Below are 19445 nucleotides of genomic sequence, written 5' to 3' on the forward strand. Positions count from 1 at the left end.
CCCAGTAGGGATATTACTGAGGATGGTGGCTTGATTTGGTGCCACCAGAAATTCCACCTCAACACTATTATTGAGGAGGAGCAAATCCTGGACCATCCTCCATCTGGACCCCTTCACTTTCTTCACAGGGTAGATGGCTGTCTTACATGGGGACACAGAAGGTTGTATTATGCCTTGCTTTAACAACGCCATAATGGTCTCATAAATCCCTTTGGCCCTCATTACGACCCTTGCGGAAATCGACTGACCGGAGCGCCACAGCGTAAATAGCGTTTCCGCCATTGCACGAAGGAGCAAAGTGCGGCCCATTCCGACCCATCGGGCACGAGCACCACGGCATGGCGGAAGTGCTAAGTCCGCGATGGCGGAAAAGACCCCAAAACGGCCCACACCGCCGCCGTACGGGTCCCCAGGTGCAATACCGCCACCCCTCCTAGCGGTCACCGCAGTGTGCGCCTACCGCAAAGTACGGTGGCCGGAAATATACGGAAACGGAAGTTAAAACACGGGCCCGGAACGGGAAACATCCCGGCGTACACCTATAAATACACTAAAACCACACAACCACTAAAAACACTACCCTGAGACACACCCCACCCCGTCAACCACCCTAGCGAAACCAAGAAAAATGGGAAAAGCAGCGAAGAAAGCGTGCGACCGCAAGCGGCAGGTCCACTTCTCCCGTGAGGAACTCACCGTGCTAACAGAGACCCTCCAGGAGAATGCTGCCGTGGTCTTCTCCACGCAAATGACCAGGACGGCACTTGCAAACAAGAAGGCCATATGGGCTTTGGTGGCACAGCGGGTAAGTGCGGTGGGGACCGCACCCCGCACCCCACAGCAATGCCGCAAGCGATGGGACGACCTGCGGATACGCGTCCGCAGCATACTCTCTGCCAACCGCAACATTGCCACAGCCACCGGGGGAGGTCCTGAATCACCCATCAAGTTGACCCCCTGGGAAGAAATCTGTGCCTCCACCATCGGAATGGAGAGCATTGAGGGAGTCGGAGGGATGGAGAAAGGAGTGCAGACATCCGAAGATTCAGGTAGGTGGGCCAGATATAACAAGCCACACAGTCCATCCATGTGAAGCACCATGCGTCCACATAGTGCAACAGAAACACATGTCCAGGATAAGGTCCACACACATCGGCCTGATAGCGCACGTTAAAACCCACAATAAATACATAAATAATTAAAAACCCCTAATACACGCACTACACGTGCAGCAGGCACACCCAAACTGCAGGCTGCCAAACAACTGCACCCTCACTCCACACACAAATCAAAGCACCTCCAAGGACCCGACCCAAATCACCCTCAGGTACCACCCCAAAGCATGTGATACAATGCCATTCCAATTCCCACAGACCCATCAATAACCCTCGCCCTCCTTTACTCCACCACAGGGTCCGATCCAAACGACGAGCCACAGGACACCCCTACCAGCACACCTGCAAAGAGGGCCAAGACCAACGGCCAGAGACCCTCCACCTCAGCTGCACGCATCAAGACACGGCAGCAGCACAAATCAGGTGGTAGCACAGAGGAGGGAACATCAACAGGCACCCCAGCAGCCAGCATGGCCACAACACCACCACCACAGGTCCCCCCAACGGATGCCACAGAAGGCACTGCCTCTGGTGGCAGCAGCACCATAGGTGACACCCCATTGATGGCAGCATGCTCGGACACAGAAGACGGGGATGTCGAGGTCAGATCCATCCATGACCTGTCCCAATCCCCCTGTCTGTCCCATCCCGTACAACATGAGGATACCACGCAGGGGCAGCCACAAGACGACGACTGGCCATCCCCCCCAAGCCCTGTGCAAGGCAACATGAGGACAACAGCCCCTCTGTGACACCCCCGCAAATGGGCATGGCCCAGCAGAGGCAACAGTCCCTCGACAAGTTAATCGTCCAACAGCAGCAAATGGCCACACTCCTCAAGGACCATGCCGATGAATGTGGGGGCACCAAGGCAGACATAGAAACATCAACAGAGACACTTAGGGCAGAAATGGAGAGATGTACAGAGACGCTAAGGGCACAAATTGAGAGTAGCACCGAGAGCCTGAGAGTCCAAATGGAGAGAAGCACCGAGAGCCTGAGGGGGGAACAGCATGCGACGTCCAAAGACGTATGTGCCGAACTTGCCGCAGTGCGCCGTGTGCTCACTGAGCTCTCGCAAACCCTTAGGGACATGCATGGACGTGAGCAGGCAGACACATCATCCGTTGCAAGTTCCGTCCAGGGCAGCCCCCAACGTAGATCAGGGAGGAACCTGCGCTCCACAGGCAGGGGTGCCCCTGATACCCGCAGAGGGGGCTTGCAATAGCGACAGGCCACTGACAATGAGCATCTTTGGACACTGGTGTTCGGGTGGGAGGTAGGAGGGTGGAGGGGGTGTGTTGGGCTCACTTGGGTGGCGGGTCGATAGGGTGTTCAACATGATATCACATATGCCATAAAAAGTGCACGATCACCCAATGAGATGTGTGGACATTGATCTTTGTGTACTAGGCCATCATAGGCGTACAGTCCATATTGTGCATGTCCCAGACACACGCAGTGCCACGAGTCCCGTGTCCATGTATCAGCCCCCAGGCGTGAGTGCTAGAAGCATACATCAATGAGATGCTGACGGATGTCACGGCCCTCCGGTGCCTCGCAGACTCCTTGAGGTGCTGCCACATCCCCACCCTCATCATGACCATCATCCGGTGCTTGCAGTTCAGCGTCAGGGGGCATGGGCACATTTCTACGTACGCACATGTTGTGGAGCATGACACATGCCATGACCATCTTTGCAACCTTCTCATGGCGGTACAGGAGTGCCCCGCCAGACCTGCTGAGGCAGCGGAAACGAGTCTTCAGTAGGCCGAATGCCTGTTCTATGACTACACGGGTACGTGAGTGGGCATGGTTGTAGTCCTCCTCATGCAGGTCCCGTGGGTTCCGGACTGGTGTGAGGAGCCATCTCTTCAGTGGATATCCAGCATCACCTGTATGTGGACGATAAACGTAGGATGTGGAATGCCATTGATACGTACGCACACCCCCCCCCCCTTCCTGCCAGTACATTGCCAAATCACATACCCCACATCATCATGCATGAGATGAGACTCACCGAGTAGCCAGGATCTGTACCCTGCGTGTCGCTCCATGTAGCGTGGTATGGTAGAGTTCCTCAAGACCATGGAATCATGGGTTGATCCAGGGAATCGGGCACAACAATGCGTAATGATCCTGTTGGAGTCACACACCATTTGTACATTCAGGGAATGAAATTGTTTTCGGTTGCGGTACTGGGCCTCCATGGCATGTGGGACGACCAATTCAACATGGGTGCAGTCGATGGCACCAATGCAACCCGGTATGCCGGCAAGTGCATGGAATCCCACTTTTGTGTTCGTAATTTCCTGCTCCGAGCGTGGTAGGGAGATGTAGTCGTCTGCGTGCTGCAGGAGGGCATCGAGCACTTGGAATAGTGTCCGTGAAAACAGTGGCTGTGATATGCCATGCAACTGTCCGACTGTGTGCTGGTAGGTGCCTGTGGCCAGGAAGTGGAGTACAGACACCACCTTCAGTAGGGGTGGGATTGCGGTTGGGCTATCTATCATGCTGACTAGGTCAGCCTGTGTCATGTCCACAATGGCGGCTATGGTGTCCCGGTCCAGACGGTAGAGGGTGTGGATCTGCTCATCAGTGAGGTTGAACGGATGTGCTCGGAGGCGTGGGATTGCGGGCTGCCTGCGTGGTGGTAGTGGCTGTGCTGCTGGGCCTTGCTGGCCCTGCCTTGGCCTCCTCCTCCTCCTGCGTCTCCTCCGTGCGGCTGGTTGTAGTTGTTGTTCGTCTTCTTCTTGGAGTCGGAGCACTTGCAGTGCTATCAGGTCCCCCAGGGCCAACATCGCGAGTCCTGCCGGTAGCATTTCGCTGTGGTTGTGGGAGGAGACTGGCTGTGCAATTTATGTGTTTTCAGGCTGTATGGCCTCCACCTGTGGTGATTGATTCCACCTGTGCAAACGGCTCTCCCCTTTGGCCGAGCACGTCCCGCGCACTACGCTGCAATTCGGGTAATGGTATCTTGCTATTGCAATCATGTATTTGTACCCGATGGGCGTGTAAGATTGGTTGATATGTTCATTCTGCTGTGGTCCCATTGTTTCCCATACTATCTGTGCAGTCGCGAACGGACTTGTGAAGGGTCAGTGGAACGTAGTACTCGAGTAACGGTGGGCCCTCATGCATCACTGTACCGAGTAGCAACGACGGGCGGGGCGTCCCATTTGTGGGTGAAGGCAGTTGCCATTTTCACACACAGCCGCACTCGATGGAATAATTAGTGATTTCAAACGGCCACAGATGCCTTTTCGACGTGATGTTGCAAATGAGGAATTCGAAGGGCGGCGCTTTCGGTTTCCAGCTAGCGGCGAGGAGATGCCCACAGGTCTGACTGCAAATGTAACGTTCTATTGTTCTATGTCCTTGAGACAGGGCCCATGGCGAGGGAGCAATGATTGATATGAATAGTTTGGGATGCGCAATAGCTACGTGGGCGATGAGGCCGGCCATTCCCAAATACATGTTACTTCATAACACTGGATTTACGGGCTGGGGCACTGTGGATGTAGCAGGCTGCATTACGCACAGACTCAATGGACGTTTCTAATGTCATGTGAGTAATAATTCAGGCGTTTTGATCCCGGGATGAGGGAATGATGAATGGATGCATGGGCAGGCGATTTGGTGCAGAGTTTGCCATGTACAGGGCTTCTTGGGATCTATCCGCCTCCCCTACGCTATGTGATGCAGGGCTGCCATAGTGGGACCATCGTCTATCTGGCCTTGTTGAGCCCTCCCTGTCTCGACGCGCCCTCAGACACTTGTGTCCATGCACGTTAACATTCCCATCTGATGGATTCTGTTTTGGCAGACGCATGCACAGGTACACTCGTTCGTGATGGTGTTTACACCTAGGTATAGATGGTTATGAGTCGCAAGTGGCTTTGGGGTGTTGATGATCCTTTGGAGTGGGCTGGCATGCATATGGCTGTGGATTTCGTGTGCTCATTGAAGTGAGTTGTTCGAATGTAGTTCTGATGGCCATTCTGTTCTTGTTCTTTTCTTTTGGTTGACAGGTATCTCCTCCCCTTTTGCCACTGCCATCTGTATGCCACTCCTGCAGATGGATTTTACTCCCGACACCTGCTGCTTCGTGTTAATCGGTGGAGCAGCATTACGATCTTATGGGACGATCGCCAGTGGCCCACATGCCCTTACGCAGTACTGGTGGCTCGGAGCAACATTTCGGCCTTTCAGCTGGACTAGTGCCTCCCCATTGGGACGGCCCTGCGGTTGTGTGCGCTTCCTTTTTGCCTTTTCGTACGTGATTGTGGCTCTGTGTACCATGATGGGACAGGGCGTCACACAAGTAGTGGCTGGTCTTTTCTTGCGGATGCAGCACACAATGGTGAAATGTGTTTTGGAGTTCATGGCCTGATGGCTGTATGGGCTTGGTGATTTTGTTGTGCATTAAATTTCTATTCTGATTTGGGCCGTGTAGCGTTTTTCTTTGCAAGTGATGTGGCATGTGCCTATATGTGGGGCGATGTATTGTGAGGAGATCTGCATTGGGTTCCTGCTTCGGGGTTTAGTTGCGTGGTACTGTGCTGGGCGCGTTTGCCTACTGAGCCCGTGAGGTCAGGGATGGGGGCTGCCTATATGACAGTTTGGATGTTGTCATGCTCAGGGGCGGGGGATTGGGTTTTGTGTGACAGATGGCGGTCAGCCAGGTGGACTGGTGGAATGTTGTTATTTTCGGAATGTTGCTGGTCACAGGTGCCTGTGTTTGCGTGCGTTTCGGGGGGGGGGACTGTGGTCATGTCCATTGGGATGGCTTCTGTATTCGTGCCATCTGTGCCCTGCAGCTCCCATTGGCCCCTGTTGTGTTTCTTTTGTTCGTTGGCATGCATGGGTGCTTTGTACATTTCAATGGTTGCATTGTGACTTCATTGCACCTACAGGGAGTTGTACTTTGTGGGCAGGGAGCGGTGTACAGGCACTCAGTGGGGCCGTTTACGGTTGATTCGCGATGCCGGACTTCTCGCCATGGCGGAATGGTCCATTCCGCCATGCCTGATGGCGTTAGGTACATGTCCGCTAGGGTCGGAATTGGCGTACCGTTGCACCATGGTGGTGTTTGCGGTTTGGCATGGCGCGCGCGCGCGTGCTTAGTGCAGTTAGCGTTGGCGTTCACTACGGTGTCGCTAATGGCTTCGTACTTTGCGGTGACGGGTCATAGTCGCACCAAGCGCTATTCGATGGCGGTATTGCATTTCCGCCATCGTTTTTCCCTTTCCGCCAGGGTCGTAATGAGGGCCTTTGTCTTTTTCTCTAGATATGGGGTACTGCTTAACGCATGGTAATATCGTGCCAGGTTTCAATTTAATTCAAACTGCTCCAACACTCTTTAGCAGCCCCACATCATGAGGATTGCAAGTCCAAAAATGGTTTGGCACCTTTTGCAAATCCTCCTTCCAATGTGGCGATGTATTTCTAATGATGTGCATGGTCACATGGTCGCTATCTGGCAAGGCACCCCAATTTCCAAAATGATTTCTCCTATTCTTCAGTGTCTTCAATCTATTGCTCGTCGGATGCGTCCCTCAGCGATGAGGTCGAATCGATGCACAGCACTGTGCGCTACTCTCTGCATTCCTCATCTGTACCTGAGATAACCACCCTGTTCTTCTTGATCACTACTTCCTTAAATGAATCGTAACAATGGTGCCTAGTGTTACTTCCTGCGGCACAACAGGCTGAAACAAAAACTCAATCGGTACCTACCATGTCTGATCTCTGATCCCTGGGACCCAACTCAACAAAATCATGATCCCCATAAAGAAACAAAGTTGAATGGACAGGCACCCCCTGATCACGCTGTCACTACAATATGCATGCAAACACACTGTTTCTCTTACCGGATACAAACCTGACGTTTAGCATACTATACCTACCTCTGTGAAAGCAATCGACATCCGCAACTTGCTCAAGAGGTCTATATCCAGAAGATTTGCTGGGGTATCTGTACAATACAACAAAAGAGCAGATACATTTTGATTCCCTACCTTAATACGTATATCTTCAGTATTACCACCCGAAAGGATAGCCCCAGAGAATCCCTGTGTGTCCATCGTTTTGCGTGACAAGGGGAACTAACCTTCTTTAATACAAGATTTTGTAGCCCCCATGTCGATCATGAATGAGAACATTCAGTCACCTACCTGCACATGTATCCAGGGTTCCTCTGCTAGTTTGGTGGTAACGGACATGATCAGACACATCAGAGACCCATGTGGACTGTCCTACTCGTGGTACATATTAGCACTGGGAGCGAAAAAGGACTCCCTCCAAAAACACTTGCTCCAGTGTAATGAGTAACCAACCGTTCCTTGGGGAAAGGGATTTTTCTCCCATGTCTGTACTGGTGCCTGTGCGGGTAGAGTGTGGGATCCCATAGGTCTGTGCAGCCCCAGTCGCTGGGTTCTGTTCAGGCCATACCTGCTGTGATTGTTCAGAGTCTGGGGCATATGGCAGGGACTGGGATTGCATCTGCTGAGCACCCACATTAAAAATATTGTAACCTGTCTTGACAATCTTATGACACATGCCACAACCCCCCACACGACCAACACTGAATCCCACAGAACCCTCCATCGTTTTTTCCCATTGGCCCATTACACTGGGGCCTATTCCCCCAAACCCACCAAATTACCCACTTCCTCACAGAAATCCTCTCCCACCCCTCAGAAACCCTCTCATTTGCCTTGGACCGGGGGTAAACACATCCATCCAACCCTGTGTCATATCTGATTCACCATGTCCCTGTTGTGCCAAATGCCCTCGCTGTCCCTCCATAGAGTTAGTAATTACTGCCGCTTATAAACAGATCTTCGACAATTCTTTCTGAACACGCTTATCCTCTGCCTTGTGTGCCCGTTCATATACTCTCCTTTCAATTTTGAACAAAAACTAACAGTACAGTACTGACGTATCCCATTCACAATTAACTACACTGGATGCATATGATATTGCAACATTGTACCCAGTTCGCTGCACCGCCAGTCACAAATATATGGCACGTACAGCATGAACTCCTCTTTACTGTTGGGATCTTCCCTGACCACCCCAACACTCTCACACTTACAAATCACAAGATGCATTCCAGTCCCTACCACATGCCCAATGCTGCTCCCATATGACACCTTATGCTCTCCACTTCTCTGGCATTCTACGGTCCTTCATTCTGCCTTGCTTCTTCTGCATTTTGTATCTGTTCTCCCAGTCTTTATCCATCCTTTCTCCAAATATGCAATCTGTTCCCTCTTTCTGGCCCACGATTTCCTCTTTGTTTCCTGGAACACTGCTCCCGCTCTGCTTTCTGACCACCCCTCCCTCTCTGCTTTCTGGCCCACCACCACCCTCCAGCCCTCTGTTCCCTCTCTGCTTTCTTGCCCATCATTCCCCTCTCAGGCCCACTGTTCCACCTCTCCACACTTTTCTCTTCATATTGTGAATATTTTCTGATCTGTTTAATAATGCCGTTTTTTTCCAAAGACCATTTACGCAAAAAAGTCAATTTGCACAGGTGTTTTTGCAAAAACAGCCGATTTTACTTTTTTTTAAAACGGTCAAGTTTGCGGTTTTACACTGATCGCGAAATCACTCTAACTGAGTTATCTGGTTGTGATGAGGCAAGAAGCTTCATGGTTTGCATGGAATATTTTATTAAGAGGCAATGGCTCGACGAAAGAGGACTCCCCGCACCATTGCCACCATTCAAATTCCCTCTGCTATCATATGTAAGACGTACTATTTAGAGGGAAAAGGCATTCCCTCCAACAGACACGTTGCCAAATAGTAATTGATAAGGCCCATCAAGATCATATGCGAAGTACGCTAACAAAGAGGCGAGTTTGATAATGGTAGTGGCGGCCCAAAATAGATTACCAAATTGAACAGGCCCTGATCCAATGCAATGTATGTGCAGACAGTGACAAGAGTCTACAAGTCCATCAAGCTTTCCTCACCTATGTGGAAGCAGGGAATGCACCATTGAAAAAGATAGGTTTGGAATTTATAAGGCCTCTAGAAAATACGGAAGACAATAGTTGTTATAGCATAGTCGTCCTGCTCGGCTATCAGTCTAAATGAATTGAATTACACTTTATCTCACATGTCACAAGAAAGGTGGAAGAAATATTTAAGCAGGTCTTCTATTGAGGAGGAATCCGAAAACAAATAGTGATGGATAATGGTGTCCTGTTCTCTTCACATGAGATACAATATTTCCTGAACTCAAACAACATGCAGCATTGCTCGTCAGCTCCCATCCATCCCCAGGCCAATGGATTGATCAAGAGAGCCAACATATTCATATAAGCAAGCGTACAATAGGCATTAAATGCACGTTTGGACCCAGTTAAGACTGGTCTCGAGGCGACAGCGGTGCTTTGCCTTAAACCCAACACTGCTATAGGGGTATCCCCCGTTCAAGTCATGACAAGCCGAGGAGCCTGCCCCAACCTCATTCCTCCTTGACTTCCTGATGTGCATGAAGATATGTTGATCAATGTGAAGACTTTGTAATGGCACATTTCCAGAGCCCAAAAGAAACAAAAGGAATGGCACAGCAGCAGAAAAGCTGTCAAAGCGCCCATGGGTAGAGAGGGCGACTTGGCGAAAATCAAATTGAATCACAAAGCCACCCTCAATGGGTCCATATTCGGTGAACCCCTATGAGTTGCCATGAGAAAACCAAGTCATGATAGTCATGATGGTAAAACATGGACAGTAGAATAAGTGGCACAGTATATGCCTGTAGGAATACAATGAACAATTAACGATACGAGACACTATGGAACTTTAGAACCAGTACAGAAGGGACCGGCAAGGATGCCAGTGAACCAATCGAAATTGACCAATTAAGGGCTTGATCAATGACATTCTCCCTGATATGAATATCGTACAAGATGCCCTAAAGAAGAAACCATGAGACCTACAGGAACAATTGTAGAGGAGAATAAACGGTAATGAACGAAAAGATCAAATCTAAAATGCTGAATGCAGGCTTAGTGTGCATTCGGCATAGCAGATTAGATCTTTTGCCCATAACAGGGGAGGAGGGGTTGCGGGGGTGTCCCCAGCATACATTAAAGGCAGTGCGGGGGACAAACGGGCGAAATCCCAAAAGATCACATTACAAAATGAGGGCAAGTAGACTCCATGATTTTGTAATTCGATCTTTTGGGATAAGCTTTTTTTAACGTACACCGGAATAAACTTAGTAGAGCAGCGGTCTAGTCCTAAAAAAGTGGGGGTACTCATTTACATACCAATTGAATGTGGTATCACCAGAAATTAGCATTTCAAGGTAACCTATGAGAAAAGTGGGGAGGACTCCTAAAAAAAGTGGGGGGACTCTGTCCACCCGCGTGTACTTTCGACTTGAGCCCTGCAGTAGAGGTATGTGTGAAACTAGTAGCAGGGTGGAAGGGACTGCCAGGGACCCCAAAGTGTACAAGAGGGCGGGATATCCACTGATGGACCCATAGATCAGGGCTCAACCTCTACTACCTGTAAAACAAGATAGGTGCACCATGTGAGGGATGGGGGTGCAGGATTCACTTCCTCCAACACGACTCAATAATGAGAACTCAGTAATTTGGCAAAAGGGAAGTCCGTTTAATGACAAGTACATCAAACAGGGACACAATTGGGAATCAGCATCGTTGCAATCACCTGTTTCGCTCCAACTTCCTCGAACTTCAATTGAAAAGCAACTTTTATGCATAAAACTTGTCATCATTTATGTCTAACTCTACAAAAACTCGTCATGCATTATAATTGGTTAGGAAAGGTAACTTAAGTATAGGTGCTATATCTGTATATAATAATAGAGCATGCGGATTGGATAACTCTTATCGGGTGGGCGTCCACGCCCCTCCATCTACATCACACGTGATAGACATCACTACAAGTACGACGTCCTATTGGTTCTACTATCTATAGGACCCTAGATTACATGGTCCATTGTGATTGGGCAGGTTACACCCCTAGACATAAATCCACATTTTAATTAGCAGCATGCAGAATGGACACCCAGGTGCCTGGTGTCCCAAGATTCACCCTGCCTCCCTTCCATCAATCAGTATTTTAGGGGTGTGTGTCAATTAGTTGGCTGGGTATGGCCTCGAAACTGCAGCCTCTTATCAGGAAAAGTTATGGCATCCTCGGGTTCTGAATGACATCAGGCGGTGGTACCTCTTCGCACCTGGCTGGTCACGTGTTAGTTCACCATGAATCTGCTTCAGTTTCCAGCTCTTAGTGTATTTAATTCTGCTTCGGCCCTGCCACCTGCATGGGTCTCATTATCTTGACCTTCACGGGGCAGGCTGGTATGCTCTGAAGTTTTGATTCCTGTTAACTGACGCTCTCCTCCCTTTCTCTGGTTGACCTCGATTTCCCAGACATGAGCTGCTCTTTGTTGAGTTTCGATTCCGCTCCTTCTCCTGGCTTTGGCTGGGATATGAAACCAGGCTTGTTAGGCCTCTGGCCACCTGGGCAAACTTCTGTTTATACAAAATGGAGTCGCACTTGTATAACGTGCCTCATTGAGGTAGATATGGTGGGCGCTTGCCGCTCTATTCTTCTACTAAGCATTGCAAGCAGTATCGTTTTCTTAGCTTCTTGCGTTCAAAGCCTATTTACATGCGTTTAACTGGTTGGTTACTTCCATCTTGTCTCATAGCAACGTTTCCTTACATTTTAACATCGTCTCTTTCCTGTGTCCATTACATCTATTTTCATAGCTACTCGCACTGGCGTGCTAACTTCAATAGCTCTTTTCGTTCATTTGCGAGTCTGTCCAGGCCCTTGTGTCATTTCCACTGGCCTTCCATTAATGCTCTTTGGGTCTCTTCATGGACCGTCTGTAGATACTCTTCATTTCGTCTCAGCGGCTGGTACGGCTGTCTGATAGGGTACCGTGCTGCCCAGGGCTGTCTGGTTATGGGCGCTTCAACAGGTATGGCTCTTCTGATGTACACTGGGCAGAGTCCCGTTGCAGCTCTCTGTTGATTAATTTGCTCCTCAAACGTCACATACCTTGGCGAATATGCTCCTGGCACCTCGAAATGGGGGACAGGGGTGCAGACCATGCCTGGGACCTCCTCTACACTCCCCCCTCTGGCCGGTTCATCAACCACTTCTGCTTCTTCTTTTGTATTTATTTATTTAGATTCTTCAGTGTCTTGTTCATCGTCTTCAGGGTTTGTACATGATGGTGTGAATGTGTGCGGCTTTGGAGTCCATATTTTTATCACACCATTCAAACTTCCTGTGGTTTTTACATGTTCATCTTTATTCCATGTCATCGACTGACATTGTCCATTTGGGCTGCAGTAGATCCATTTCCCTTCATACTTTCTTCGTTTCCTGGGATATGTAAACTTTGTTCCTTCTGGCGCAAATTCATTGGCTTTCACAAAGTCTCTTATTTCTTCATCAGTCAGGTCTCCGGGCTTCCATCCTAGCTCGACATCGACCATTATTTTCATCCCAATGCGTTTCTTCGCAGTTTTCTGGCACTGCGTGATGATTATCTTGATAACACAACATCCTAGCAGGACCATTGCTAGTAAGGCTCCCAGAAACTTGAATATATCTGCCATCCATTGTGGAACCCATGAGAATAGGGCTCCAAACCAGCTGTCGTCGTCCATCTCATCACTTTCATCGATCATCTGGTTCCTTAGGTTTGTCAACATACCTATGGCTTCTGTCAGGGTTCCATTTTCTTCATCGTGCGATGGTATAAATGTGCAACACGATTCTCCGATTTTTTCGCAAACACCTCCATCCATTGCTGTGATCATGTCTAATACATATCTGTTCTGGAGGGTCATCAGTTGGATGGCTCTTAGTTCCTCTTTGATCGCGTTAAATTCCTTTATAGTAGAGTTGATGGTCTGCAGTAGCTCCCATCTGGTTATCTGCAACCATTTGGCATTTACTCCTATTTGGATGTGTGGCAGGAGTAGCGCTGTGAAAACTGTTGAGGTGAGGCTGAACAGTCCGTGCTCGTACGGGATCGCATGGAAAGCCTCTTCTGATTTGGCAGAAAAGTAATTTTCTCTCTTCATCCTGGATATCAGTTCCAGAGACCTCCTTTTCTCAGATGAGCATCTGCCTTCGGGAAACTGTCCAAATTCAGGGGATTTTTAGGGATCACTATTGCGGGAACGTGGACGTTCACCATTGTACATATGCCTCCCCAGTTTTTTGGTAGTCTTATGTATGCCTTGGATCCACATGCCCAGTAATGGTCCATAATGACTGCGGTTCCTTGTGTCATTCCTGGGGCTTCAAAGATTCATCCACAGTTTTGGTTCTCCCCCATCTTTCTTGTGCCGTTGCTTCTGAAGCATAGTTTTGGGCTTTCCAGTGTTACTATTTGCAGGGGTCCTTCTCTGTCTTCGACCCATGTTAGCACTTTTACCAATTTCGGCCATAGAGGTTTGCATAACCTATGCGAATTCTCTATTGCTTCTTGGCAGGCTCCAAGGACCACACAAGCTCGGCAGATCACTACTCCTTCTTCCCATCCATTAGGGGAAACCACTGTTCCCCAAATCTGCATTTGGCCTCTGTTCTTCCAGATTTGTGCCTCTTCTGCAGTTTTTCCTTGAACGTTCAGTCTCGGGTTTATTACCCATCGTGTTCCTGATCCTTTGACGTCAGGATTCTCATATCTGATCACGTGATTCCTGGTGTGCACCCTGTTTCTTGTTTTAATGTCCTGGACGTAGCCATCTTCATCTGGGTAATCCTTTTTGTTGGCCCTTATCAACGAGGCGTCTCTCCCCATGAACTGTCCTCTGGTGTTGCATATTGCTACGTGTGACATGCAGTGTGCTGTGGGGACATCAATTTCTATAGCCACAAAGATCTTGGATTTTCCCATGCAGTACGGTAGGAGTGCACAAACGAAGCATTCTCCTTCTGATTGTCTTCGTCCTACTTCCTTCATGTGCTGATACCATATGTTATTTCCGAGGTGGGCTGTGCTGTCCAGGTAATCGATGAGTTCATTGTTATCTTCATGCGGGCTTCTCTTGATTCTCAGCATTTTTCTGTAGTTTGCTATGACTATCTCTAAATGCGTCTGTGCTGCTTTTCCACTCTGGGTGTCTCAGTGGAGCAGGTTGCCTTGGCTGTATCGCTGTGGTAGGAGAAGGTTTTGTGTTTCCTTTCCTTCCCTTTTGTAGTCTTTCGTAGGCTTCCTCTAACCACCATTGGCTCACCATCTTCCCAAAGCCTGGCTGTGTCGTGGGCCTGGTGTTTGTACCTTGTGGTGGAGCTGGTGTGCTTGCTGCTATAGTCCCTGGAGTTCTAATTTTCAGCTCCTCCTGCAGTTTCGTTGCTCTAACTATGAACGGGAACAAATGATCTATCAGCATCTGTGTTTTCTCTGTGAGTTCCTTTGCGGTTACTTCTGTTCTCTTGAGGGATTTTGCTATGCCCTCTGTCTTTGGTTTCTCTCTTGGCTCCTCTTGGTTACTTCCACTATTGTCTGGGGCTGTTCGTTTGGTAGGCAGTTTCTCCTTCTCCGTTGCCCTTGTTTGAGGCCCTGTTTCCATTGACACTTGCCCTTGTTCGTGTGCATTCAGTGTGTGCGTGTGTGCAGTGGTCAGCGCCACATTCTCTCTCACTCCGTGCTGACCCTGTCTCCAGCTTCTCTTTTCATTCATCACCTCAAGTGTGTATGTGTCACTGCTAATTACATTTAACTTTAGTTCGTTAACTTTACCATCAGTTTTTCTTGGAACTGGGATAACTATATAGGGTCTGGGTGCTTTCGTGGGACCCAGGCGTTCATTATCAGGCGGGTGCACTGAAATTGGGACGCTTCGCGCACCGATAAAAAATGCAGTTCTGATAGTCATAGACAGAAACACACTGATAATTACTACGCATATACACATTATAGACTTTTAGGACAGTTGGCAGCATTTCCTTCCAGGGAAGCGGGGACGCCCCTCTGTCGGCGGTAAACCCAAATTACTGTTCCGGGCCCCCATCTCGAACATGAGTCCGTTTATAGCGTTTATTTCTTTTTATTACTCTGATTTCGCTTCTCAAGAGTTCATGAATTACTAAAGTGATGAGTGCTTCTCAAGTGTCCCCTCTCTTGCGCGTGTCGAAAATAGTCTCTCGGTATGGAGTACAGTTCTCTTGCTAGACTATGGAAAAAGGTTAGGCTAGCACCTTTGGCACGTCACATTCATTATGCATATCTGTAGTAGATAAAGTCCCAGTGCACTCCTCGGATTTGCTTTGGTCCTGAGGACATGCTGGAACCTGTTCAATGCGAAGGAATGAAAAGATGGAACTGCTAAAAATCACACAAAAATAAAATGTCGTAAAAATAAAAACAAAAATAAAAATAAAAGTAAACATGGAAAAATAAGAATAAAAATAGGAAAAAAAGGAAAAGTAAAAAGAAAAATAAGATGGTGAACTTTCTTGTTTCTGCTCTTCTCGATCTGTCCTTCGGCGGAAAATAAAGCACTGACTCTCTGTCTCCTCGATATGTCCCACAGCGGAAAGTCTCACTGGAACCTCCTTAGGTATTCTCGCTGGAAGTTAGATAGCTCCACCTGGAGCATTATGCCGTGGAGGAGTGTGCCCATGTGTGAGATATTGGCTGGATCTCTGAAGAAGGTGATGACGTCAACATCTGCAGGCCTTCCCACTATTTCTAGATAATGTGTGACTAGTCTGACAGTCTCTGCACTTCCCTGTTGCGTGGATTGCCACTAGGTAATTTAATTTAGTCCACAGCTGGTTCAATTGTGCTAGGTTTCTTGCGTCTCTGATAAAAGTGCGTGTATCAGTTGTTCTCCCGACGAGTCCTGGGCATTTCGCGATTATTTGAAAGAACAAAGTGAAGGTGAGTTCATCAATGTCTACCGGCGGTGGAAGCATTTGTGTCCTTTTCGCTGTGCTCGGGTAGCTTGGCGAAGGCTTCTGCGATGACAGTCAGCAGTTGCCAGATCACTTTCTTGTTAGCAGGATCTTGGATGAAGTCTGTTACACTGGTTTCTCTCCCTACGTGTGACGGATATGATATCACCACCAAATGAAAATAAGTGAGCACATCCCACTTGAGGCTTCTGCTGGGAGATACCATAAATTCTGTAAACAAAGTCTTGACACTGGTTGCTTCAGGATGCTGTGTTACGCTCTCAGAAAATATCTTATTTGCGGTCTATCAGAGTCTTGATTCTTTATACTACTTGGGCGTGACGTGATTTCAAAAGTTCGTTTTTATCAAAGTTGTTGTGGTTTTGTATGTGTAGTTCTCTTCTTCACCCTGCAACTGTGGTGCACAGAGTGTCCATATTATTGTTCTTTATCACTTTTCTCTGGTTTGAGGAAATGTCTTGTTTAAAAGCCACAATTTAAAACAGAGTTCTTTTGCCTGTATTTTGCTGCTCATGCGTCCTTCTTCCTCGCCATGGATCTTGTCTGCACTTGCTGAGGTTCTTCCCCGTTGTCTGGGGTTTCTTCGTGGTTAGATGCGGTTGGAGGGCTCCCCCCTCTATAAGGTTTAATGTCATTCAGGAAGAGCCATGCCCTTCTGCCCTGGACCTTGACGGCTGAAGGAGTGCAGTCATCCACGATGAAAGGGCCATTGAACCGTGGCTCATCCCACCTCTTTCTTGTAAAGTTCCTTATAAGCACAGCATCACCAGGGAAGATGAGCGTTGTCTGTTTCAGCACTTCCTGTTGTGTTATGTACTGTACTGCACCCTTTTCGCTGTCGCTGCAGCTGGCCTGAAATGACAGAGACGCTGGATGTCATACAGTTCAAGTAATCCTGCATCTCTGTCCCCAAGACCTCCTTTGTTGGCTGGGCATCATATCTAGCTCGATCCCGGGGGGTAAGAGGGGTCCTCATTCTTCTGCCCATGACTATCTTGTGCGGCGTGAGATGATGGTCGGAGCCGAGTTGGTTCCGTAGTGCATACAATGCCAGTGGTAGACATTGCAACCATCCCTTTTTTAACGTGAGTTTCAGCTTGGCTATCCTCTCCTTTAACAGGCTGTTGAGCTCCTCAAATATGCCATTCCCCTCCGGATGATACGCTGACTAGAACTTGTGCTTTATACGAAGCAACAAGCTGATCTGCTCGAACACTGAATTGACAAAATGAGCCCCATTATCTGACCTCATTACCTCGCACACTCCCCATCTGGGGAACACTTCCCTCACCAGAAATTTGGCAGCACAGGTTGAGTCTGGGTGTGTACAGGGACCTGCTTCTATCCATCTAGAGAATGGACACACCACCACAGTTAAATACCTGTACCCATTGCATACTTGGATCTTGTCGACGTAATCGACATGCAGATGCTGAAAAGGCCCATTTGGCCGGGGGATTACTCCTCTCATTACCTTTAATGTGTGCCCAGCGGTGAACTGCTGGCAGATAATGCACTTCACCATGAAAAATGCAACATGCTCTGCTAAATTTGTTGTAAACCAGTCTTCTGCGAGCGTTGCAGTGAGATTTTCTTTTGTCATATGTATAGGGTAGTGTAATTGCTCCAATGCTACCTTCAGTAGGGCGACAGGCATTACTAGGTTACCAGTGCTGTCTTGCCTCTACAATCAGTCAGAGGGGCTTAAATAGCACCCAAAACGCTTCCATAAAGTCTTCTCCTCCTGAGGTGCCCCCCCCTGGAGCTCCATTAGCTGAGTCTGCCCTATGTTGCTACAGGCTTCGGGTGTGGCTCGTGCTACCATCATACGTTCATGGGTACGTGCCACCTCCACGTCCATGATCGTTTCATTCTTGGATGCCATCCGTTTGGCTTCCGTGTCTGCTTCATGGTTTCCACTTGGCACGAAATCCGTCCCTTTGGTGTGGGTGGTGCATTTCACGACCGCTATGCCCACTGGGAGTTGTAGTGCTTTTATCAACCTGTCCAATAAGGCTGCATGTTGCATTGGCGTGCCGTCCGCTCGGAGGTAGCCCCTCCTTTTCCAGCGTGCTAAACCTGCGTACACGGTTGATGTCACATAGGCGGAGTCACTGTACACTATTACTTCCTGGTCTGCATGATTCTCAATGGCAAGTATTAACGCTAATAATTCTGCAGCCTGTGCTGAATAATGAGATGGTATTCATGCACTAACGAGTACTTGAAACTCCCCGTTTGCCATGTGTTTTATTACAGCGACGCCTGTATATCTTTGTCTGTCTTCTTGGTCGATTCTCGAAGAACCGTCAATGAACACGATCTCACCACCAGCCAGGGCATTTTCCTTGACCCTGGGTATCTCATCATAGAATTCCTCATAATTCGCACAGTCGTGTATGGGTTCTCCCTCTGCGACTGGCTCAGCTATGAATGTAGCTGGATTTACAGTTTTACATCGAACTATTTTGATTGATGGGTTAGAGGTAATCACCTCATAGGTGGATGCTCTCTGAGATGTAGGCGTGCCCTTTGGTTTTTCTAGCATGGCGAATAATGATTGCTCAACATACAAGGTCATGGAGCACCCCATTACTATGGATGATGCCTTCTCGATGGCGAATGCGGCAGCAGCGAGATTTTGTTCGCATGGGAAGTGGCCTCTCATGACCGGGTCCAGACCCCCTCTGTAATACGCTAGGGGCTTATACCCCAGCGAGGTTCACTGAGCGAGCACTGCCGTCAGAAAATTGCCATTGGTATGTGAGAACAGGTAGAATTCCTCTGCATAATTAGGAATCCCGAGAACTGGGGCCTTACAAATCACCCCCTTGAGTTCCGCAAACCCCTTCTCCATTGCCTCAGTCCATTCAATTTTTTCTTTTGTCGTCTGAGCCTTTTTTAGTGCCTGAAGCAAGGGCTTGGTATATGAGCTGTAATCGAAGACCCATGCTCTGACATAATTGCACAGGCCTAAGAAGTTTTGCATTTGTTTTATCGTGAGCGGCTTAGCCGTGTTCATGATAGCTTCAGCCCTTTCCGGGGTTACCTTTTTCCCCTTGTGTGAGATTAGCTGGCCTATGTACAGTACCGCATGTTGACAGTATTGTAACTTTTCCTTATCAATTTTATATCCTTTCTCAGCCAAGATAGTCAGTAGCAGGACAGGGTCGCGCCTGCATTGTTACTCAGTGACGCTGCAGATCAGAATGTCATCCACATACTGCAAAACAACACTGTCTACCGCAATATTGCTCAGGTCCATTTGCAGGACTGTTTTGAAAATGGACGGAGAATCGCAATACCCCTGTGGCAATCTTGTGCTTTTCAGACGCATTTGTCTGAATGTAAATGACGTCAGATCTTGTGAGTCACAGTGCAATGGGATTG

This window comes from Ambystoma mexicanum, chromosome 1q (genome assembly GCF_040938575.1).
Source record: "Ambystoma mexicanum isolate Mex_15411 chromosome 1q, UKY_AmexF1_1, whole genome shotgun sequence".
Classification (NCBI taxonomy): domain Eukaryota; kingdom Metazoa; phylum Chordata; class Amphibia; order Caudata; family Ambystomatidae; genus Ambystoma; species Ambystoma mexicanum.